This window comes from Toxorhynchites rutilus, chromosome 2 (assembly GCF_029784135.1).
Source record: "Toxorhynchites rutilus septentrionalis strain SRP chromosome 2, ASM2978413v1, whole genome shotgun sequence".
NCBI lineage: Eukaryota > Metazoa > Arthropoda > Insecta > Diptera > Culicidae > Toxorhynchites > Toxorhynchites rutilus.
In genome coordinates, this window is record NC_073745.1 from 83,087,540 (window position 1) to 83,113,419 (window position 25,880).

The window sequence follows — 25,880 nt, forward strand, 5'->3', positions numbered from 1 at the left end:
CGGATTGACGGCCAGGAAGGTTTTGCTGTGTGTTTGGTGGGATTGGAAGGGAATCATCCACTATGAGCTGCTCAACTACGGCCAGACCCTCAACTCGGTTCTCTACTGTGAGCAGCTTGACCGTTTGAAGCACGCGATTGACCAGAAGCGGCCAGAAATGATCAATAGGAATGGTGTTGTTTTCCACCAGGACAACGCTCGGCCTCATACATCTTCGATGACCCACAGAAGCTACGGGAGCTCGGATGGGATGGCCTAATGCACCCACCGTATAGTCCGGACCTGGCTCCAAGTGATTATCGTCTGTTCCGATCCATGCAAAACGCTCTTGGTGATACTAAGTTGCCCTCAAAAGAGGCCACCGATACTAAGTTGCCTTCGAAACCATGGAGCCAGGGGAAATTGATATAGCAAATTAGATGCAACTAGCGGGTACTTTTGTACTCGTTTGCGTTTCTGAAAATTGGAATGTTTCCCTAACACAGACTTTAAAACCATGAAGTCTGGGGAAATCGACATTGCAAAATAGATGTAAGCTGCGAGTACTTTTGTACTCGCTTGCGTTTCTGGAATTTGAAATGTTTCCCTAACACAGACTTTAAAATCATGGAGCTAGGGGAAATTGACACAGCAAATTAGCTGCAAGCAGCGGGTACTTTTGTACTCGTTTGCGTTTTTGCAAATTGGAATGTTTCCCTGACACAGACTTCAAAATCATGAAGCCTGGGGAAATCGGCATCGCAAAATAGATGCGAGCTGCGGGTACTTTTGTATTCGCTTGCGTTTCTGGAAATTGGAATGTTTCCCTAACACAGACTTCAACACTATGGAGCTTGTGGAAATCGGCATAGCAAATTAGATGCAAGCAGCGGGTACTTTTGTACTCGTTTGCGTTTTTGCAAATTGGAATGTTTTCCTAACAAAGAATTCAAAAACATGAAGCCTGGGGAAATCGACATTGCAAAATAGATGCAAGCTGCGAGTACTTTTGTACTCGTTTCCGTTTCTGCAAATTGGAATGTTTCCCTAACACAGACTTGAAGCCTGGGGGAATCAACATTGCAAAATAGATGCAAGCTGCGGGTACTTTTGTACTTCCCAATACAGATTCCGAAACTAAGAAGTTGGGAAAATCGGCATTGCAGATACATTCAAGTCGGCTATACTGTTATGCCCCCATGCATTTTTGCACTCTGGAATTCCGCTAACACGGTCTACAAAAGCGGGTACAAATGCAACGCTTTGGCTCGATTATTCAAGACTGCATTGGAGGATATCTCTCTATGTCGTCAGCTCACTGAACTTCACGCATATCGTTTGATGATTAGCCAAAATGTTGATAACTATTTGATGCGATAACTACTACTATAATGCATGAATTGACACAAATTGGGATTTGCTCGCAATTGAATTCGTTAATAGTTCCATTTATTCACTAGTTTAATCAATAATTTAATCAATACACACAAAAGATAGCCCTGCGCAGCGGCGATATCGTACCCAATGAGGAACATCCGAGGTGGGATTATTGTTAATTGAAGAAACACAATTGATTACTAGGTATAACCCATCCATAGTTTTGAAATAATTGCACTGGTGGGGTTGAAATGCTTTTAAGTTTCGGAAAACATGATTTTCCAAAGATACAATTGAAGTTCTTCTTAACATGTCCGTCTAACCCCCACTCTATCACCATATATCACTTATATATCACTTTATATCACTTTATGTTTACAAACATGGAGTTTGGGGCCACCATGTTCATAACAAACCATGCGCCGAGCTGAGTAAGAGAGTGTAGCAACGCCATTCGCCTTGAGCTTGAGCTTCGTTATGCAAGACTGTGAAACGTTAAAGATAATAAGGGAATTTTAGACGAAATGAACACATTTTCAAAATAAAAATTATGAATGAAAATTCACCTCTATGTATCAAATTGATATTCTATGTAAATGAAAAACACTTTTTGTTCAATCATTGATATTTACAAACTTTTGTTCAACCATTGATATTTACTTGGCCAATACTCCAGTGTACGTTTTGATAACGTTTGTTCAACTGCAAAGCTGCTGTTGTGCAACTCATGATAGACTACAGAAATAAGCATGTAATTTTGCATAACATTTTATAGTAGTCTAACGGGGCAAATGGTTCGATAGAGGAAGTTTGAATCTCAGGCATATTATTGATTTTTCTATCAAAAGCTTATCAGAAGCTAAACAAGTTCTATATAGTAGCTGTAAAAGATTCTTGCTTGTTCGTCGTGTAGCTAGAAAGCGAATTCCATTTTGAAAAAATGGTAAATGAAAATAATGCAGTCAGACAAAACTATTCTCTGATAGTCTAAGTAGAGCTAGAATAATCAAAATATCGTCGAACTTACGTTTGGAACCGCACATTGGAGTTAGATAAACGTTTTTTAATCGACGATAAACTGCATTTAATGAATAAATTCAATAAGGATGAAGATTTTGTGTTCTGGCCGGACCTAGCTTCGCGCCATTCCGCAAAGGCCAATCTGGATTAGTTGAGTTTCTATAACATACTGTTTTTACGTGGAGAAGATCAACCAACGTAACTTTTTTTTATGCAAATCCTGTTCTTATAAAATACACAAGCATACAAGAGCTAACCTTCTCATAAATACCTTAAATTTTCCTCCCGGATTATGGGACTCGACAGACGACAAACATAAAAGGGTTAATATCCCACCAAGCATTCCCCGTCAAAGAGATCCATTTCCGTTTACACCAGCAAACCAATCGCACTCACCTTCCTAATCCTATTGGTCTAATCTCGACTAAACAAAGTGTAAACAATGACTCTCAGGTGCACCTCATTGTGTGCCGACAAACGACGATGTAAATCACAGAGAGCAACACAAAATCCCCAGAAGTCAAAAAGCACTTCCTTTGAAAGAAAGATGGTGGATGTGGAGAGAGTGGGGGAGGGGGCGTGTACACACGAAGTGGTGTCGAGCGGCAATGAGAATGCAATAATGAATGGATATCAGCAGAGAATGGCGCGTACTTCTGGCGAACAACTAACAACGACACGACAATAACGGCAGTCATCGACAACAACAACAATAATAACAACAACACCAGCAACAAATGCGGGGATGCCGTTATGGTGACGACGACGACGACGCGTACCCTGGGCACGACGCCAAGAAGAGTAGAGAGGGGGAAAGGCTCACACACCGACACGAACATCAAAGGAAACGCCCGAGCGGTTGATTATGTGGTTGGCGCGCGAGTGGCGCGTGGCTCACGAGATGATGTTTTATTTCCAAAGGGTGGCGCTAACAATATATGGTGGGTTTTTAATCAACACAGTTTCGTACGGTGTGTTGTTTTCGCATTACTTATCGGAGATCAAACGACAGCCGGGAGCGGCTTTGTCGCGCTTCACTGTTGAAAGCGTAGCTGGCAACACTTCCACGGCTGTCCGAAATGCGACAAAAAAAAATTACGCGTGCCTTTGAACAACGCGTTTGATTGCAGCTTGGCTTATCGTGTATCGTGTAAACATCTGACGGCAAGCTTTACCTCCGCTGATAGCCTCTACTACGTCTGATACTACGTCCGTTGATACCTACGATGACGACGGAGCTACGTATATCGCTGCTTTATGACAAAGTGTTGATATTGAATCCATCGGACCGTTGTAGCCGGCCAACTCGATGACGATGGTGATGAACTCGACAGGACGCTTGTTTGATGAGTTTGTTTTCCGTACTCGAGTGATGAAGCTGAACCCGGCCGTACGAGGGACAATCGGTCATTAAAGATTCACACCTAGCCTAGTTGCTTCTCTTTTCAAACAAGGCAAAAATCCCCTTTGCGGATAATTCGTCCCCTTGCTATAAATAGTAGAATAAGTTGAAATGTAAATACACTATAGATATACGAATAGATTTAAGAAATGAGTGTTCATCAACATTGTTACAATTTCCTTATATCCCATCCTTCTCCTAAAAATATGTCACCCTCCTAAACTCGAGTACACCGCGAGTAATCGGTTTTCCACCTTACTAACCATAGATGTAAGAAAATTGTTTATATATATATATATATATATAGTTTTAAAATTATATTTAAGAATTCGGCTCCTTTTAACTTAAGTAACTGAGCCTGTAAAAATAAACGAATAAAAAAAAAGGCAAAAATCCGCTGACCAGTTTCATAAGGTAATGCGCCACTAAAATAAATTTGGAATTGAGCTCAAGGGAAAATGCATAACTAGTTTGTATAATTTAAGTTCAGTTCAGTCAATAGAAATAGGTTTGATTTAAAATTTGGAGAAAAGAAGCGTTAGATACCAAGTAATTGAATGTGTTGTGACGTCACAAAAATAATGTCAATTTTTTTCCTAGTTTAGTGTTGACTTAACACTTTGACATGTGATTTCAATTAGCTGGCGATTGACAGTTGGAGTCATATTTTTTCGACATCTTGAATGAAAGCTACGAAGCAATTCAACACCAAACCAGCTGCAAAACAGCAGATTTTGATGCGACCCACTTCGATTTTTTTAAAACTTTTCTCATGTGGTGGTAACTACCCAGAATCACAATTGTCATTATCATACTTGCATAACCCGGCGGACTTCGTCCCGCTCAGAAGTATTTTTTGATGTGAATTCTTTCGAACATTCACATTTTCTTACCGAGCGAACGTTCATGGGTTCTATCGAAAAACTCAAAATTCCTATGGACGGTCATATTACGTCGCTTGTAACAACAGATACAAACGGCTTAGCAACACATTGTTCAATTCCTACTTGCATAGAATCCAACAGAATCTCACACTCAACCCTCGAAAATTCTGGTATTACATCGACGAACTACGTAAGGAGATAGGTCTTCCTGTGACAATGAGCTTGGGCAGAAAGGAAGCTTCTTCTCTCTCATCGATTGGTGACCTTTTCAGGGAACAATTTTCAGCTGTGTTCACAAATGAAATGCTTGATCCACAAACGGGTGTCTCAAGCGGCAGCCAACGTACCACTTCGCCCAGCCATCGGCCCACATCCACAGATCTCGCTTAACAGTATTGAATCCAGCTGCGCTCGTTTAAAATGTTCACTGGCTTACTTTCTATCTGGTTGGTCGCTCAATGTCCGTCAAGATCGGAGCCATTCTCAGACACATCGGGTGTTCCACAGGGCAGCCACATCGGACCTTTCCTATATTTACTATGTGAACCTTTAACTGAAATAATTCAAGCTCTCATACGCCGACGACTATAAACTTTACTAACCTGTCCAGAAGACGCACATTTCCTTCAACATGAACTCAATAATTTCTCCGAATGGTGCTTAACTAAACGGATGAGTCTGAATGCCGACAATTGCTCTGTCATTTTATTTGCTCGTAAACGCTCCCCATTTTACTTCAATTATACCATCGACATTACGTCACTCAAACGTGAAACCACCGTTAAAGATTTAGGTATTCTCCTAAATTCACACCTAACCTTCAAAGATCACGTATGTTATATAACCACTAAAGCCTCAAGAAGTCTTGGCTTCATCTTTCGCGCTGCAAAACAATTCACTGATGTTCACTATCTGAAAGTTCTTTATTGCTTGTTGGTTCGATCCTCCCTGGAGTATGCAGCAGTTGTATGGGTACCACACTACCAAAACGGTATACAACAAGTAGAGGCAATTCAACGCAAATTTATCCGCGTTGCTCTGAGACGATTTCCTTGGAACGATGCTTTTAAGCTCCTAAGATATGAGGATCGCTGCCAGCTAATCGATCTAGATCTTCTTATGAACCGAAGAAATGTTTCTAAGGCTTGCTTAGTGTCTGATGTCTTGCAATCTCACATCGACTGCTCTGCTTTGCTAGACATGTTTAATTTCGATATTCGTCGTCGTACTTTTCGGTCGCACGATTTCCTACGATTTCCGACACTCCGCACCAACTACGGCCACAATGAGCCAATTAGTAGCATGTGTCGTGTGTTTAACCGTTGTTTTGTGTTTTCATTTGTTCATTTGTTGTCATTTGTAGGTTCCGTAAAGTGTTTCGTTAGTTAGTTTAGTTTAGTATATTGTGTTCCGTTGGTTTAGTCTAGGTTATCATTAAGTAGAATAAGATATATTGATGTTAGATGTAAGTTGTATTATATAGGATTATATAATCTGTTGATGCTTCAAAAGAGGAGGTTTCATGCCCATTCAAGAAAAAAGGCTTTATTAACCCAAACTTAAATGGGCTTTGGGCTTTTCCCTCACTCCAAAATGAAATAAAAAGAAAATAAAATAAAAATATTGTACCCTAAAACCTCCACATGCCAAATTTGGATTCGTTTGCTTGATTATTTCTTGAGTTATACTGAAATTTGTAATTCATTTGTACGGTACCTCATCACACGATTTTCAAAAAGTAAACAATGTCAGAGCGAAATTGAGAAAATTTCCTAGAAGCATCATCAGTTGGGGAATAATTTATAGTTGAATCCACTTGTTATCAGTCCAATGCTTTTGTGGCGTGACAACACCTGACTTTTTGCGGTTTTCGACCTTTGAACATTAATGTTGTATTTTCAGTTCCGTTTCAAAACATGAACTTTGGTCTATGAGTTGTCAACAATAGATGAATCTGGATTCCTATATGTTCAGTTTTTTTTAAACTTGCAATAACCTTGCAAAAATCGGTATGCATTTTGTGACGTGACAACACGTTCTGTGCGAAAAAACAGTCACCACGAAGCGTTGTCACATCTCAAAATCAATTAAGGAAGCATTCTATTCTAGAAATTTGAAAAAAATCAATTTTTTTTGCTTCATATTTCTGTAGTTTAGGCATCTAAGAATATACCCTAGAAAGAACTTATCGAAAATCCTATTATTTACCGAGGTAGTGCCATTTTAGTAATGCAGTATGTAACCTGGTACGACCATAACAATGAACTTCAAACTCGTTTTCCTCGAAACACGTGTTTTCAAACTGGCGTACACGATATCTCAAGTACTACTGAACCGATTAATGTCGAATTTATATGGATACAATCTGCAAGCATTTCTCTATTGCATGAACCTCTAAAAATAATATTTTTTTAATTTTACTATTTTTTAAAAATCGGGGAACGTAAGAAAAAAAATTTTAAACCGCATTTTGTTTTTCAAACGGTCGCCATTTTGTCAAAAAAGATGTTTTTAACTTGTCTGAGGTTCATGCGATAGCGGCATTTTTTCTGATTCAGAATCTGATAACCAGACAACCAGAAGGGCTGGAATCGTGTACGTCATGGCACAACTTTTTTTTGAGGCCTCTCACTGCATCAGCTCTTAACTATTCTAGTTATGAATATTTTTTCTCCGTTCAATTTTTGTTTTATTGTGAAAAGATAGATGAACAAATAATGATATAATGGATACTAAAAATATTCATTGTTTTACTTTTACGGAGATCGAAAAAACGTCCGGAATTCGTGTCTCTACACTAGACTACCCCCTTAAGTATATTAAATATGAATTTCGCCGTATAGTAGTAAGCTATATACAATTTTTTTATGTTAGCTATTATCCTGAATACTTCTCACTTTCCTCCGAGATGTCCCCTTCACCTTCCAAAGGCCCATCCCATAGAGGAAGGTGATCCTGAACCTACCCCTCTTTGTATCTCTGGCACGGTGCTTCTAACCGGATTTTCAGTAGTGTTAAATGAAAGGTGTCACAATGCTGACTATTCGATAATATTGTAACTTTTTTCTGAATTGCAGTCTAGCATTTCAGCGCCCTTTAGCGTTCTCATTACTTCAAAACAGAAAAAAAAATTTGACCGGTTTGGAAAATGAGTTTAATGTTCGTTTAGATTGGGAAACATTGCAAAACGAAACAATTGCTTATGGTATGTTTATCAAAATAAGCTACATAAATTGAATCTACCTGTCACGTGTACTACACACGGTATGCCATAATTTGGAAAAAAGTTGGGGTGATTTTGAACCGATCTCCAAACGGTGGCCCTGAATCGACTCCCATTTTTTACTGTGTAATTATTTAACGCGTTCACTCTGACGCTTGTCATCAGTGGCTCGAACAATCCTGGCTCATCGGGCGGCGCTTACTACCGGGTGAACGTATTTGATGTTGCTGTCAGAAACTTTGCATCTGTGTGTGCATATGTGTGTACCTGTGCTATGGCGTTTATGTTTCGGTGTTGACGATGAGGTTGACGTTGACGTAGAATGTTCAACAGTCAGGAACTGCAGAAAGTCAGTTATTCCGCCGGGACTCAAAATTGGTTGCAATGATTGGCGTACTTTCGTGCCATTTGTGAACGGTTTTCCCATCTCCACCATGGTGACTAACGTCCGAATTGTATGCAAAAATGTAGTTTTTTGTTCACAATGTTGTCAAGTCACGCTGGAATGGATCGTATATTTTTCGTGGCGTGACAACTACTGCTTAAGACAGTTCATACTCTTCTTTTTGTAGACCGATCTTAATCAAATTTTGTGGCTTGTCAACCCTCATTGTTTGCTGAGAGAAACCCAAGTATAAAAATGTTTGATCTCAAAACATGCAATATTTTTGTGTCGTGGCAACGCTTCAAATATCCGTTCAGTGTTCAAAGAGATATTTCATTATCCATTCAATGATATATAGACATTGAAGTCTAACCCAACGAGTGCATAGATATCTCAAGAGACATAAAAATAGAGAATACATATAATATTTTGAATATAAATATGTAGTTTTTTAACACGCTCTTTTTAAAGATGGCACTTAAAAATTAAATTCGTTTCGAAGAATTCATATTATAACTAGTGATTATTCAGATAACGTGTATAATTTTATCCTGAACTTGATCTAAAATTTTGTTCTTTGGTACATAAACTTATAGAATGAATCATGTTTGCTTTCGTTTATGTTTCTGTTCTTTGACGGCCAGTGTGATCAAGTTTATGACTTAAACACTTCCAGCAATTGAGCAGTCGTAATTCGGTCTCATTTTCACACTTCTTTGCGGTTCGGTATCAATTGACGTATGAGAAACCGCTTCTCTTTCAACAGAACAGCTTTGCTTATTATGAATTTACTCGATTTGCCCTCAGTCCAAACTTAAATAACACATCCGGGTGGACGTTTCCGTCGTAACAACGAGGACTACAAAAGGATCCCCTTATGCTCATAGGGACAACAAACATTAGTCTAAACAACTATGCTAGATGAAAGGCTTGCCTTTGTGTGTTGCAAACCGTTTCTCGTTTGATGTGTTGTTTGTTCACTCGCTTGGATAACTCATAAATCTTAAAATTGGCGCCGACAGAGGCGGAGGAGAGGGGATGGGACTTTTACGAGCACGTAATGCACTTGCCAACATCCAACCGCAGGGATTACACGATTCTGGGACACGTCCTTCCTGCTTCCTGCCGCAGCCGGCTGGCTGCAAAGTCTGTTGTTGTACTTACACGTGAGTACAGGAACGACACGCTCGAAAACATTACTTCTTATCTAATGACGATAAATTATGAGAAATTATTACTGCACTTACATCCCATTCACACTCTGGCTGTGGAGGATATGGTTTCGTTCGTTGTGGTTTGTCAATGTGGTAAGGATTATGTATTTTTCACATAATGGCGCTCGTGATGGAAATTTTCCTCAGATTGAGACACTCCGTTCTTACTTATCTTCATATATTTCAGAGAGCACAATTTTCATAGCATCTAACAGCGAACTTGCATTACTGACTGCAAACTTTTCTCATATCCAGCTAATGCAGTTTGTTCGCCGGAATGGTAGCTGTGGAAGGGGTTGATAAACGAGAATAGAAGCCTCACATAATCTCGCTAAACGATATTAACTGTTGTTTCAGTAACGTTTCATGTTGCAGAGCACGAGAAGCTGGTGCGGATAACATGCTGAGGAAAAGTCTGATCGTATAGTATGGAAATTGTATCGCAAAATTGTGTTACTTTCAACCGGCTTGGGTGACGGCGCCAGTGGTTGTATGGTTAGCGTAACAGCCTCACAATCCGATCGGCCTGGGTTCAATCCCAGCTGGCGTCGTTGGGATTTTCTGAGGCGAAAAATCTCTGGTTACGTTACGTAAAAAAAAAAAAAAAAAAAACCGGCTTGGGAGCGAAGGGCTAGACGACCAGAGGCTCTGTAAATATTCTATGTTCTACATGTTGGCATTTATGTAAAATCATTATTCACCTCACTCCAACTAGTCTTTCTCAAATATCATATAGGGTGTTCTGCTTTCCAGTGTACACAAAATAGATCATATCTGTTAATAGAATAATATAACATTCACAAGGTGTCCGACTTTGGCGAGATGTTGTTTCAATGGCGAATTTGAAAAAAATAGCAATAATGTTCGTAAAACAAAAACGGATTGCTGTTGACCTTATTGACATCCATTGAATTATTACAAGGAACCCAAGTAAGTGTTTGTTTAAATGTAAATAAATGCTTCATTCAGTTTTCCATCACTTTTTACCATTTTGTTGAAAATTTATTGATTTTCTCTGAAGAGTTCTCCCTTTTGAGACCTGAAATCATTCAAACTAATTTTTGATCACCTATTTTGAATGAAAGCTTATCCCAGCTATAAGATGGGCGAAACTTCGCATCAACGATTTTCCAAATAGTAAACTGGTTTAGTAATATGAGGAATGATGGAGTATTTTTTATGCATCCGAACAAATCAATTATTGTCTACAGAGTATTCCCGTTCTTATTATGATTACACCAAATAAGAAGCATTACCTTGGCGCCTTAGAAACAATTCGATCCGAAAACGAACATCTATGGAACTCAAGCAGCTCCTCTTGTTGTATGCGAAAAGTGCGGGGAGCGCGATAGCGCTCTTCTTGTTCTATGTTATTATTTTTGACTTAGCACCTCTTAACGTAGGATTTCGTCTTTCGGGGACATTTTTCAACGAGGACTTCACGCGTTTTGTGTAGTAAACCATAATTTTGAATGAAATTGTTCAAATATTATTTTCCATTATTTAAAAAAAAAAATCTTTATAGATCAAGTGACCCAATTATGGAGGAGATATGTCACCAATTTGCAGAAATTTGCGAATAAATACTCTATTTTAGTTTAAAAGTATACAAAAGTATACTTTTTCTAGCAGCTTGAACTCTGTTTTTGATGATTCTCACTGATGTTTCGATGATTAATTGACTAAATTGTATAAAAACATGTTTGAAAATGTCAGTTCCATGTACCCATTATGGTAATAGTGTTCCTAGAGTTTCGTAATAATTATGGTAATAGTCGGTGTCACACGGAAAAAGTATTAATGGGATTCAAATAATACTTCGATAATAATTTTTAAATAAAACTATGACTCGAAATCTTATTCCTAGTATGCAATAGTATGTCATTGATTCTACACTCGACAAAAATCATGGGAACGGAGCACGAAGTCGAAGTTTTTAAGTGATTCTCAAAACGCTGTATCGCTGTATTCTAAAAATGCTGTATATCATATCATCATATCATATACATCATTTTAAAGTTTCATTTGAAGCTTCAAGTTTTGAAGTGTGATACTTGAATGTTTCTATTTTTTTGTGTGTAGGTGTAGTGGATAACAATACTGAAAATCGATCTGTTTTTTAAAAAAAATTGTAGTCAAGTCAATAGAAAATCCAATTAACTTTATCCATCAGCTTTCTTTTGGTTCCAAAAACTCTCCTGTAGGTTAATTTACTACAGGAAAATGTTTTGATAGAATGAAAAATTTCCTTTTACTAATGAATACTTTTTCAATAATACGATTATTCCCAAATCAGAATGTAGTTTTGAAAATTCAATAAATTCTGTACAAGGCTAATTATTTATTATTCATTATTCGGCAATTTTTGCCTAATTTTTGATTTGATCGATTCTCTTAATTGACTTTCTCTTGCGATAACCATGGCTTTCCAGACAGATTTTGTGCCACATAATTTCAATATGCAAAGAACATCAACCAATTATTTGTATTCAAAATTAAAAAAAAAACTAAGATCTTCCGGGATGATAATCTGAGAGAGGGTATACTTAATTAACTGCAAATTAAAAAAGAATTAACAAGCATTACAAGTTCCGGTTATGATTTATCTACTGTTAATGAGAGATTATTGTTTTATTTTTTCTAATATCCGGTATCCGGCCGGATACCAAATATTGACCGGATGGCAGAATACCGAATATCCGTTTCATCTCTAGATTAGACTGTTGTTATGTGCTCCCGGTTGTAAAAAACTGCCGGCTCCTCATTGCTAGGTCTCTCTGCTAGCTGACAAGAGAATCACAAGGGCGTGAGCAAGTTTTCGCTTCTCTTCAGTAACTGAACAAAGGGTATTAACCCATTCATCTAAGATTTAATTTTCAACAGAGTGGATCAAACAAATATGCTTCGATCGAACACGCATAGTGCTATTTCTTGCTATTTATTAGGTTGTCAAAAAAGTCCTGCGGTATTTTTTTTGAATTTTCATTTGTTCATAAAATTAGTTACAATCATCTGTTTTAAGTCAAATATGCGCCGTTTTGTTCGATGACTTGTTCCCAACGAGATGCCAACTTCATAATACCCCTGTTTTAGAAGCTCGCTTCCTTGTTGGCAAAAAACTCGGATAGCCAATTTTCACAGGCCTCTTTTGTGGCTAACTTCTGACTACCTAGCTCGTTCGCCATGGACAAAAACAGGTGGTAGTCACTTGGTGCAAGGTCCGAACTATACGGCGGATGCAAAAGAACCTCCCATCCGAGCTCCCGGAGCTTCTGGCGCGTCACCAAAGAAGTGTGTGGCCTGGCGTTGTCCTGATGGAAGACAATGCAGCCTCTGTTTATCAAAGATGGCCTCTTCTTCATGAGTGCCACCTTCAAGCGGTCCAGTTGTTGACAGTATAGGTCCGAATTGAGCGTTTGGCCATAGGGAAGCAGCTCATAATAGATTATTCCTTGACAATCCCACCAAACACACAGCATAACCTTCCTGGCCGGTCATGCCGCGTCTGAGCCGCTTCAGCGGGCTTCGACCACGACCGTTTGCGCTTCACGTTGTCGTAAGTGACCCACTTTTCATCGCCAGTCACCATCCGCTTCAGAAACGGGTCGATTTTGTTGCGATTCAGCAGCGATTCACACGCGTCGATACGTTCAAAGATGTTTTTTTGCGTCAACGGTTGTGGCAACCATACATCGAGCTTCTTTGTGAATCCAAGCTTCTTCAAATGGTTAATAACGGTTTGATGACTTATCCCCAGCTCTTGGCCGATGCTACGGCTGCTACTATGCCGGTCTTTCTCGGCTAATTCAGCGATTTTGTCGCAATTTTCGACGACAGACCTTCCAGAGCGTGGCGCATCTTCGACGACCTCTACACCAGAACGAAAACGTTGAAACCATCGTTGTGCGGTGGAAATGGAAACTGTATCGGGTCCATAAACTGCACAAATTTTATTGGCAGCTCGAGATGCATTTTTGCCTTTGTCATAGTAGTACTGTAAAATATGTCGGATTTTCTCTTTATTTTGCTCCATATTTGGGACACTATAACTCACGAACGACTTAACCAAACAAAACACTGTCAAGGACTATATTATAGCGCGCAAAAATACCAAGCTATAGTATGACTCGATACAATGAATACAACTAGAACTACGCGCTTACAACGACACCTCGCGGAAATACCGCAGGATTTTTTTGACAGCCTAATATTAACTTATTGAATAACTTGGTGCACCATAGCGTCAGTCCAATGCATTGATGCAATGTCAAAGCTACCAACGAAGCCTTTATGATGACGGAAAACAAAAAAATGTTAACTGCTTGGAAAAAGGCTGAACATTTGCCTCAGCAGAGATTCATTACTAATACCCTAGCTTAAATAATTCTCTCCCGCTATCTCCCCTCATTGTTTATATTTGTCATTACAAATGGGGGTTTCAGCGTAGCGAAGATGCGCTATTTCTACGTACGGGTTACGAAGCACGCATGTACGCACACAAATATCCATATATCAATGGCTTGAAGCAAAAAATATATACACACTTATCTCTGTTCTGCGCTCTTCTCAACAGAAGCCCATTCTGTTAATTTTTCCAGTCCAGATGAGCTTAGCTGTCATCCTTTGTGGAGAGAGTTTTCATACCATCATGCAAAACCAAATCACTGACAAAATTCCAGAACTTTTAATGTCTTGGTGAGCTAACGATAGCCTAGCTTGATGATTCCCCACACAATTGTGTAACTCAAAACATTAATGCAATGGAGTCAGTCTAATGTAATGATTGCAATGCCAGAGACATTAGCGAGTGAGTAATTTGGAACAAGGAAGAATAAGCGATGTTCATTGCTTCGAATCTAGAACGATACTGAAAGTTTGCTTTTCCTTCCTTTCCTTGTTGAATTATAGAGACTTTAAACTTCTTCAGTTCATTCGTCTCTAAAAGGCCCCTGGAAAACTCTACTCTTTGCTCATATTACTCCTCCACCCCTATTGCTTTAAGAAAACCATTCGATCCCTCGCCATCCGGCTCGCCCAGCAACGGTGTTGTCCTCACATCAATTTAAACCATATACAGACTATGGGATTGTAATGTATAGTACATCAAACAAATCTTAGGGATTTTCTGATTCGTTTGGTATGTAAATCGCCAGAATCCGTTTACGTCAAAAATAGTTATTAACGTTAACTTTATTTCATAAAAACGTAACCTGTTTTCTGATTTGGCACCCTTAATGAAAGACGTAGTTCTATGTCAAAAGTTCATGAAAGATTTAAGTACTAAAAAAATATTGATTTTTTTTTTATTTAGAGATTCAGTATTACTTTAATTCTCGCTTAACTTTTGAAAAGGTCCTATGTAACAAAAGTAAACAAATCGAGTTAATGGATGCACGCTCTTAGTTTTCAATAATTGAATGCATTACAAAAACAATCGTTCATGTATCTATCTTCTTCATCTTTTTATCGCCGATACAAAAAATATCCAATGTGCAGATTCGTATTTTAAGCACTCGGCTGTTACTTCGGACGCCACTTTCCTCCGACGCTCAGAACGTGCGAAGTAACAAAGCAGTCATAACAACAAAAAGTCGTACTTCGGTCGTTTTCGGTTTTTGCTTCTTACAGGCGTTGTTAGCGATTTCAGTGCAATTCAACGAGTGATAACAACAATAATATGTCTTTAGAACGAAATGCTGATATTTGAATTGCTGTTTAGTAGTTAGTTTCAGATTCGCATCGTGCAACATAATATGTCCAATGTGCAAACGCGGCAGTCAAAACGTCCAATGTAACATTTTTCGTTCCTAGGTTTCAAATTTGAGCTCAAATCACTGAACAACAGTTACAATTGGTTTTTCAGAGTTATTCTTGACTGCTAGTGGTGAAAGTAGCGATAGAGATCGATACCTTTCAATACAATTCGCAGATTAATGTTCGGGTCTTCAACTTCGTTTTTCTCGAGTTGACGAAAATGTTACATTGGACCTTTTCAAAAGTTACGCGAGAATTCATGTCTAATGCGTGATTTTTTCAGATTTTTTTTGACGAAAATTTTTTTGACGAAAAATCTCCCGATCGTTCTGAAATGACAAGACGAATATGGCATAAAGATTAACTAACGATATCCTGCCACAGGTACATCGTTCATTACGAACTGCGGCGATTCTCACGACACAAACAACAAGATCGACATGAGGAAGAATACATTAACTTGCGAGACGCTATCATGAGCAAAGCCGACACAGCCTTTGCTATTGCCAGGCCAAAACGCAATGCACTGTCATGATATTACAGCGCGTGTGTTCAAACAAAAATGAAGTACGGTCGGATTTGGTCCCACATATTGCTGGATGTAGTCGGTTGAATGGAAGAAGCCATCAAACTCGCATTTTAGTTTGGTTAGTTGACAAAATACGCCCTGAGGAAATCGGTAGTTCAATTTCCTCAGAGATTTCAAATCTATGTACTCATCAACTGCTCACCCGTAATCTGAAATACGATATAGACTTAATTTCCCGAACGGGTCGCAATTTTGCATTCTGTAATCCGTTCGACTCAAGTCCACTTGAGTTGTGTAAATGTGGAAACATTACTTCGTGTTACATTTCTATGAAACGAAAATGGTAGTAGATTTTCGTGTGTAATAAACACGCTTCTAAAACAAAAAATTATAAATAAGAATTAGCTCTACCGTATCAAATTCGTGTTCTATTTAGAAAGTAACACATTCTCTCCAAGTGGGGAAAATTTTGAGCAAAAATTGTATCTGATAAGGATTTTATATCATGGATGAAGTGGAGGAAATGCAAGCGAATTTATAGAAAAAAGTCAAGTTATGATCAGGAATATGTCTTCTAAGTATACTACATCGAGTAATAATTTACATACAAATTTTAACAATTAAAAATTACTTTCGGGTCTGCCAATCTGATATTGACGAATTCCAAGCCAACTCGTCTTAGGAGTTGGCAGCACCATCTCAAATAGCAGTGACACGTTGTGGGTGTAAAGACATGGGTCATTTAAGCATCTTTTTTCTTATTGTTTAAGTTTTTTAAAAAAAATTCCAAAAATTTTTTGGAAAAAAATTTTGCTGACAAAAAAGTTATTTTAAAAATCAAAATTCATTTTTCTCAAAAAAGGATTTTTTTTAATTCCCAAATATATATATATATATATATATATATATATATATATATATATATACATATATACATTTCTTCATGTTTTTCTTTGAAAAAATGCTATTAATGTTCTATCCATTACATTTTTATGTATAAATTATTGAAATTTGCATGGTCTGCTAACTTTTCTCTATGTTTCATGTTTCATGTTTCTAGTCAAGAACATGTGAAACGTGAGAATTTACACACAAAAATGTTACGAGCAAAACATTTTTTTTTCAGGAGTCTTCATACAAAAATGACTTATATTCCAAAAACTATAAAAGATAGAAAGTTGATGTCTTCGACAAAATTACAAACAAAAATTATATTTTAACAAGATCTAAAACTTTGTCGAATACATTATATCGCTATCTTCACTTTAAACAAAATTAGGATAAGTTGTATTTTTTTCAAAGAAAATATGAAAAAGTTGTTGTTCGAAAAACTTTTTCCCTGTAGAGGTGCTTATCTTCCGATGTATGGATGACTTGTTGGAAATTTCAAGGGCTATTCATATATATATTTTTGGGAATTTAAAAAAAATACGTTTTTGAGAAAAATGAATTTCAATTTTTAAAATAACTTTTTTGTAAGCGAAATTTTTCCTCAAACAAATTTTGGTATTTTTTTGTGAAAATTTAAACGATTTCCTACATTTCATCCTTTGACATGAATTTTGTAGGTGTCATAGTTTTTATGTTATAAGTTTTTGTAAAAAATGAAGAAAAAAAATTGGGTTTTTCCAAAAAGTAGTCTAATTATTTTTCGAATATTTCAAGTATGCAAAGATGTTTAAATGACCGATGTCTTTACACCCACAACGTTTCACTGCTATCTGAAATGGTGCTGCCAATGGCCAGTCGAGTTGGCATGAAATTCGTCTATTGTCTGGCGTATCGTTGATTTCTCTATTCATGAATAGGATCCAGGAGTTATAAATATAGCCATTCATCTTGAAAATTGCAAGTGCGTATTTTCCACCAACGAGACAGCAATTGAACGAAATGAGTATTGATTTTTCTATTTCATTTTTTTGTTATACGGCAAAGACATATTACATTTTTTTCCTTTACATTTATTTTTCAAGAGTCTTCCGATTAATTTTATAGATCGTAGAGACATTCAAACACACTTACAATACATTAGTAATGATTCATTTAACACCCACAATATTCAATAGAAATAATTTATATGGTAATACAACGTTTGCCGGGTCAGCAAATATAATAGATATGTCATAGCAATATAAGAGCAATATGAGAGAGCGAAACAAGAGATACATTGTAAACAAGTACGCATTAGAGCGTTTCGCATACATTGCCACATACATGGCCCAGACCGAGAATGATATAGATTCATGTTTATGCACCCCTTTTTACTTTTAGAAAACACTCTCTAACTTCCTTTTATAATGAGGTGTAATATTTTCACGCATTTATGCAAAAGCACTAGTAGCTATGTGGAAAGCGTGGTCGTGGAAAACAGCCTTGTATCCCAACCGGCCTTGGTTCGATCCCCGTTGACACCGTTTGGACTTTTTTTTGGTACAATCCCAAGCTGAGGTTCAGTCTGAGAGAGAGGTCTGCTCCAATACATAAACACTTCTTAAAATTCTTGGAAAGGTGCTATTATTTGTTCATAACATCATCATAACATCTTCGGCAAAAAAATGCTTTTTCGTGTGCTGAAGGTTGAGCACTCGAAAAAGCATTTTTTTGCCGAAGATGTTATTTTTACTGCCAACGGTAGTTTGGGAGTAGCCTTGAGAAAGATGAATTTGAAAAAACTAAACTAAACAATTCGGCATTGAGAAATACCATTTGGGAAGACTTGCTGCCGTCCGTCCGGTCGCTAGCTGAATGATTGATTCGATTCGGATTTTCTGTTGTCGTTTCGTGTCTTCTGAGATGTTTCATTCTGCGGTGTAGATGTTATTTTGCTAAGAGACACTTAAAAACACTATCAAATTTGTGTACCCAAAAGTTTCATTATAAAATTTCATTAATGTTTGTTCTTGCCGGCAATAATTTCGTAGTTCTACGTTAACGATCGAATTCTGGACATCACCTTTCTTCATTTATTTTTTTTGCGGATCGCGACAGCATGACTAATACGTGTTTGGGGTCCCTAAAACTAATCCGCAATCAACGGATCGCCTAGGGAGCTTAAGCATTCAATTTTGCCAAATGTTTGTTTTGGTTCAGCTGGGCAACATGTTCGATAGCTTAATCTATGTTCAACAGAAATAGTAGTGTTCATATCCTTTTTTTTTGTGATCGTCTAAACCGATTGCAAACCTGTGTCCCATATCATTCCTTCAATATTCCGTAAGAATGAAGGACTATTTCAATCGGTGGTTTTGTAGGCTTGACAGCATGATGGAATTTTGTGAATGTTCCATTCGATGACATTTCCCTCGCTACTTGCTCCAAGTCGTCATTTAGTGTCGATCAAAAGGCTCTCTCGAGTCCAGTGAGACCAAAAAACTCATTCAATCGCAATTCCAGTGGTTGTGTTTCGTCTATGACGAGGCATTCGAATCCCACTGCTGCAAATATGGTTTCCAACCACATTGCTTGGCGGAACAAATGGTCAATTCGGCCCACTATTGACGCATTCATTCATTTTCACAAACTTGTGCCCACATCCTGACTGCGTTCGGTTGTGGAAGCCTGGCTGATTATTCATTTTGATTCTCACCGTTTCGCTAAAGCAAAACCAAGCCAATCTGACAAAGAGAGAGGTGGCATTTATTTTATTTTTTTTAATTTTATTTTTTTGATTGTCGTCAATCTAAATTGTAGACCGATACATTCTCAATACTACTTAAAACTACTTACTCAAAACTAAAAATCTAAAGAGAGCTGGCTGGATAATTTATTCGTTTAATTTAAAAGACGATTTTAACAAGTTACAGTTATTTCGTTAGTTATTTCGTCAAACCAGCGTAGACTAAATATGCTGCCCAAATATTACAGTGAAATTTAACGATATCAGATAGTCTTTGAGCATTGATCTTGACATGGTTACATCAATTGTTTCACTGTGTTCGTTACAGAGGCTCATCATTGGCATAATTCGTTCTTCGATAATCTATGTGAAAAATGTTAGGGTTTCTCAGGTTCCTAATTCAGGTTTCCTAATATTTCTTCTGAGTCCACTCGTTGTGATATGATATCAATAATAAATAGAATCATGGCAGAGTTCCGACGTTCTTTTAGGCTTTTAATATTGATTAGCATACAGCGTGCTTCATATGGAGGTAGATGATATGAAGACCAGCCTAGTTTACGAAGTGCAAATAACAAAAATTGTTTTTGTACAGATTCAATTCTGTCTTCGTTTAATTAGTAGCGTTGTTTGGGGAAGTTATGAAAAACCCACAAAACCACAGGCGTAATTGTAAAAATAACAACTGATCACACTGGCCGCTGTGTGAAACAAAACCTCAACCTAATGGTTTACCTAGGGGCTGACAAGCGATAAATTTTCCATACTTGACCCCGCCCAACCGCTCACCGACAAAAATTGGTTCGGAGAGCACAAATGTGGTTTTACGGATTTTTTTCAATTTCAATTTTTTTTTTCAAACAATATTTCAACCTCATCAAATCGAATTATCGCTGTTGACAGGAAGTATTTTTATTACCTTTTGGCGCGGGGCGAGAGAAAATGGGTGAGAATTGACGATATCGCAAATAAACCGGGTAAATAAATAGCAAATCGGTGCGCTCAGAGTGGTTCCGAAAAAAATAAACATAAAACAACTGTCAGGAAATGATTGACGATAGTGTTCGCTGAACGCGGCGGGAGTGATACGACTTGTTGCTTTGGTGGTATTCATCACACCCTTTATTCATTAATTTTAAATTGAAACGAAATCAATCCGTTTTTGCTGCGTTAGTCGGAATTAAAGGTTTGATTAAATTGCAAACACCATTTCCATTTGTGAAACAAAAAAGCAATTTTTTTTGTAACTTTCTAGCGATCGTATAAATGATTTCATCCATTACTCAGCCCCTTTCACCCATTGATTCTAACAGTAAACCCTGGAATACTATTCATCCCTTGATTCCGGGATTTTTTGTGTTGCTATTCAGCGGAATTCCAACCATTCCCGAAACGTTTTCATCAAAATTTTAATTGAACCGACAGACCGAAGCGAGTTTAATTGGAATGGGTATTTTTCGATGCTTTTAGTGAGCGTTTTACCCCCGACAGACTCTCTTCTCCTGGGGCCACTACATGAACTGTGCCTCCGTGTTACATTTTGAAGTAGAACAAAGGCTGAGCTCCATATTGCTATTACCATTGGCTTTGATGGTGGAATTTCCTGGAAAAAAAAATACATGCTGGGCGAAACTGGTTGAAAGCGCGCAGTTTTTGGGCCCTAACAATATATCATTTTCAATTTTTACCTTAATTACCTCCAGCGATTACTACATTTGTTATCCATCCTCCCCTGAAACTATGGGGGAGTATCCAACAGTTGCATAAATCAGGGTTCATCGATTCGGTTGGGCAGAAGCTATGCCGTTCCACATTCTTCCCGTTACTCGTGGTAACCTACCGTCCCCTCGCTACCACGAAACCAATTATGAACACGATAACTCTTCCGGCGGCGGCAGGTTTTGGGTTTTCTGTTGATTTCGCTAGTAACTGCAGAAAAACAGAAAAGCTCCCCCCTGAGGGCAGGAAGTAACAACGTGAAAATTCGCATACTTTGTTGCCGGGAAAAAAAAAGTTTAATTCCTCGCTCTCGCCTTAATATAAGACCGGTCAGGACGACGCGGGGTTGGGTTGGGGGGAGGCAAAAAAAAGTTTAAACAAATTTGTTTGGGAAAGTATTTTTTACGACCGGTGCCAGCCGCGTCGTATTTCCACCACCGGAGCGCGGAGAAGGTTCGGGAAAAACAAATGAACGGTAATAACAACGTGCTTATGATAAAACAAGCACACAAGGTAAATTGGCCCGAGCGCAGGATTAAAATTAAAATTTGTTCGAAAATTGCGGTGGGCTGCAGTACTTTTCTGCAGATTTCAACGAGAGAAAGAGAGAGAGAGAGAGAGCGAGAAAAAGTTCCGGAAGGCAGCAGACGCCACTACAAAATGCTTTGCTGTGCGAAACTGTAACTTTTGCCTCGCATTACTTTAAGGTGTGCATCCTTATGAAATTTTGAATACAACCACGGGAAAATATTGGTTCTTTATTCAAACCTAATATTATGAAGTAATTGTCATGAATCCAGCGAAAAATGAAATCCATTAAACGTGAAGAGCTTGAATATTGTAAGTTAGTTATGGGAGAGATATTTAGAAATTCATCTTGAATGGCACCAACGTTCCCAGTAGAACTTTTGCCTTCTCATTTTTAATTAGTAGTACTTGAGATTTCTCTGCCGAATAACATGACCTCGAATATATTCTGGAATGGCAGACTCGCCGTGCAAGCCGGAAGAAATTTCATTGACGAAAAATCCCCCGACCAGAACGGTAATCGAACCCGAACTCCCAGCATGATAACATGTGACGTCAACCACTCGGCCACGGGAGCACTATTCCGAAATTACGGTACAATAAAAAAAAACTTGCTAATACAACCTTTAGATACCACACCAGCCACCGTTTTCGGTTCATGGAAATCATATGGCATAAAACAAGTTTCATTTGATAATTTTTCTCTTTAAATTTGCTGGTAATCTATATTAATGCATCTATTATTCATCTCCAACAATCCCATGGAAAAGATCTACCAAAAAATACCTACGCTCTGATTTTGCTCAAGCCTCGAATATTTATTCCCAAAAAAAATTACTCATTTTGAAATTCGAACCGATTTCCGATCACTTCCCATCTTACCATCCCTTGCATCTATTGAGTTTCGACACCTATTCTCCTGCTTCTTCTTCTTCTTATTCTTCTTCTACTTCTTCTTTTTATTTTCTTTTTTTCGATGGCACTAACATTGCTAGTATTACATGCGCCATTTTGATTGGTAGTAGACTGAGATCTCTATGTCTCTATGTCTATGTCACCGTATAAACAACGGTAAGTTGACATAAATTTGCATACAAATGCGTACTTTTGCCCTATAGTGGGGACAAAGCTGCGCACTTATTGAATTGTATTTCTAAGGTAACTTGTAACAAAAATAAATGCTTTATCATTACCAGCGGAAGAAGCAACATTACCAGAGTGTGTAGGCACCATCCAGGGGGGGTGGGGGTTGAGGGGGGTTGCTGTATGATGTTGTACGGGTGGAGATGAGTGGGAGTCATGGTCGAACATACCACGTGGAAATTTTTGGGAGGGAAGAGACTGACAATATAAGATATCTGAAAATGCTCAACATTTGATACAGAATTCGTTTTTATTAACAAACTAGCTGACCCGGCAAACCCGGCGTCCCACCCACAATTGATATCTATCTATCTATCTATCTATCTTCTATCTTCTATATATATAAAAATGGAGTGATGTCTGTCTGTCTGTCTGATTCTTATAGACTCGGAAACTACTGAACAGATCGACATGAAAATTGGTATGTAGGGGTTTTTGGGGCCGGGGAAGGTTTTCGTGATATTTTGAGACCCCTCCCCCCTCTCTAAGGGGGGGCTGCCATACAAATGAAACACAAATTTCTGCATTACTCGGAAATTAACCAAGCAAACGAAACCAAAGTTGGCATGTGAAAGTATTAGGGTGCAATAAATGTTTCTATAATGGTTAGACAGTCCTTCCCCCACTCAAAGGGGTGGCTGCCATACAAATGAAACACAAATTTCTGCATTACTCGAGAATTAATCAAGCAAATGAAACTAAATGTGGCATGTGGAGGTTTTAAGATGCAATAAATGTTTCTATGGTGATAAGATACTTCTTCCCCCTCTCTTAGAGGGGGCTGCCATACAAATGAAACACAATTTTTTGCATTACTCAGAAATTAATCAATCAAACGAAACCAAAGTTGGCATGTGAAAGTTTTAGGGTGCAATAAATGTTTCTATGATGGTTAGACAGTCCTTCCCCCACTCAAAGGGGGGGCTGCCATACAAATGATACACAAATTTCTGCATTACTCGAGAATTAATCAAGCAAATGAAACCAAATTTGGCATGTGGAGGTTTTAGGATGAGATAAATGTTTCTATGGTGTTAAGATATTCCTTCCCCCTCTCTTAGAGGGGGCTGCCGTACAAATAAAACACAAATTTTTGCATTACCCGAGAATTAATCAAGCAAATTAAACCAAATTAGGCATATGGAAACTTTAGGGTGCAATGAATGTTTCTATGGTGGTTAGATACCCCTCCCCCCTCTCTTAGGGGTGGTTGCCATACAAATAAAACACAAATTTTTGCATTCCTCGGAAATTAATCAAGCAAACCAAACCAAAGTTGGCATGTGAAGGTTTTAGGGTGCAATAAATGTTTCTATGATGGTTAGACACTCCTCCCCCCACTCAAAGGGGGGCTGCCATACAAATGAAGCACAAATTTTTGCATTACTCGGAAATTAATCAAGCAAACCAAACCAAAGTTGGCATGTGAAGGTTTTAGGGTGCAATAAATGTTTCTATGATGGTTAGACACTCCTCCCCCCACTCAAAGGGGGGCTGCCATACAAATGAAGCACAAATTTTTGCATTCCTCGGAAATTAATCAAGCAAACCAAACCAAAGTTGGCATGTGAAGGTTTTAGGGTGCAATAAATGTTTCTATGATGGTTAGACACTCCTCCCCCAACTCAAAGGGGAGCTGCCATACAAATGAAGCACAAATTTTTGCATTACTCGGAAATTAATCAAGCAAACCAAACCAAAGTTGGCATGTGAAGGTTTTAGGGTGCAATAAATGTTTCTATGATGGTTAGACACTCCTCCCCCACTCAAAGGGGGGCTGCCATACAAATGAAACACAAATTTCTGCATTACTCAAGAATGAATGAACCAAACGAAATAAAATTTGGCATGTAGAGATTTTAGGATGCAATAAATGTTTCTATGGTGGTTAGATACCCCTCCCCCCTTTTTTAGGGAGTGCTGCCATACAAATGAAACAAGAATTTTCGCATTACTCGAGAATTAATCAAGCAAATTAAACCAAATCAGACATAACGAGGTTTTAGGGTGCAATAAAGGTTTCTATGGTGGTTGGGCACTCCACCCCCTTCTTTTCTCTTAGGGAGCTGAGATACAAATGAAGCACAAATTTCTGCATTACTCGAGAATTAATCAAGCAAATAAAACCAAATTTGGCATGTGGAGGTTATATGGTGCAGTAAATGATTCTATGGTGGTTAGACACTCCACCCCTCCCCACCTCTCCCCACCCCTCCTATAAGAGGGGGCTGCCATACAAATTAAACACAAATTTCTGCATTACTCCAGAATTAATCAAGTAAATAAAACCAAATTTGCATGTAACGTAACGGAGCAACATGTTATTTGCAAGTGGTTGAAGAATCGTGAACGAAAATTGTGTCTGAAAATATTCTGATATTGTAATGTCGAGTTTTGGTAGAAGTACTAGGAATTTTATAGTAAAAGGTAATTTTAAAGGGTAGATTTGAAGATCAATCAATGAGTAATTCTGCGATTGGACCCATGAACAGCGCTCAGTAAGAAAAAGTGAAGTGATAACGAAAAATAAATTTTGGGCAGGACGAAGTTTGCCGGGTCAGCTAGTATTAATATAAAAATATAAATCATTTCGAACACTCAAGTTCCCACAGAAATTATTTCTATGATAATAATATATAATCTATACTCGCGGTATATAATTTCTATTTTGACATATAAACGTGATTCAGATTAAGACGCATCAATCCTGATACTGACTGTTTAAATCCGTTTCTCCGTTCTTGAGTTAAATCGTGAGGACACCAAATCATTTTTATTAATATAGATCAAGATTATAAATACATAGTTACCTTCACTTGATTTATTTGAAACTCATTGTTGAAAAAAAAAACAATTTTTATTTGAAGTTCATTGTGAAAACATCAACATAAACGAAACATAACCGTTATTGAATTGAATGCATGGTGAAAATAAAAATATTTTTAATTTGAAATTCATTTTGAATTATTTTTAAGCAATTTTTTATTATTCTTCCTCATGGATTCGGTTCTGAGGATTTCGACGATTTGTTTTTGCTTCGTTGCGCTGTTGTGGGGTTCGAAGAGACAGACGATGGTTCCTCATGAAGCTGAAATCCCAATCACTTC

At 37.9% G+C, this 25,880-nt stretch overlaps 1 protein-coding gene across 1 annotated transcript in view; it reads right to left on the minus strand.

Moving 5' to 3' along the window:
* LOC129769908 (low-density lipoprotein receptor-related protein 1) overlaps nt 1-25,880 on the minus strand; it is a 274,104-nt gene that overhangs the window by 87,123 nt on the left and 161,101 nt on the right. The window lies entirely within an intron of this gene.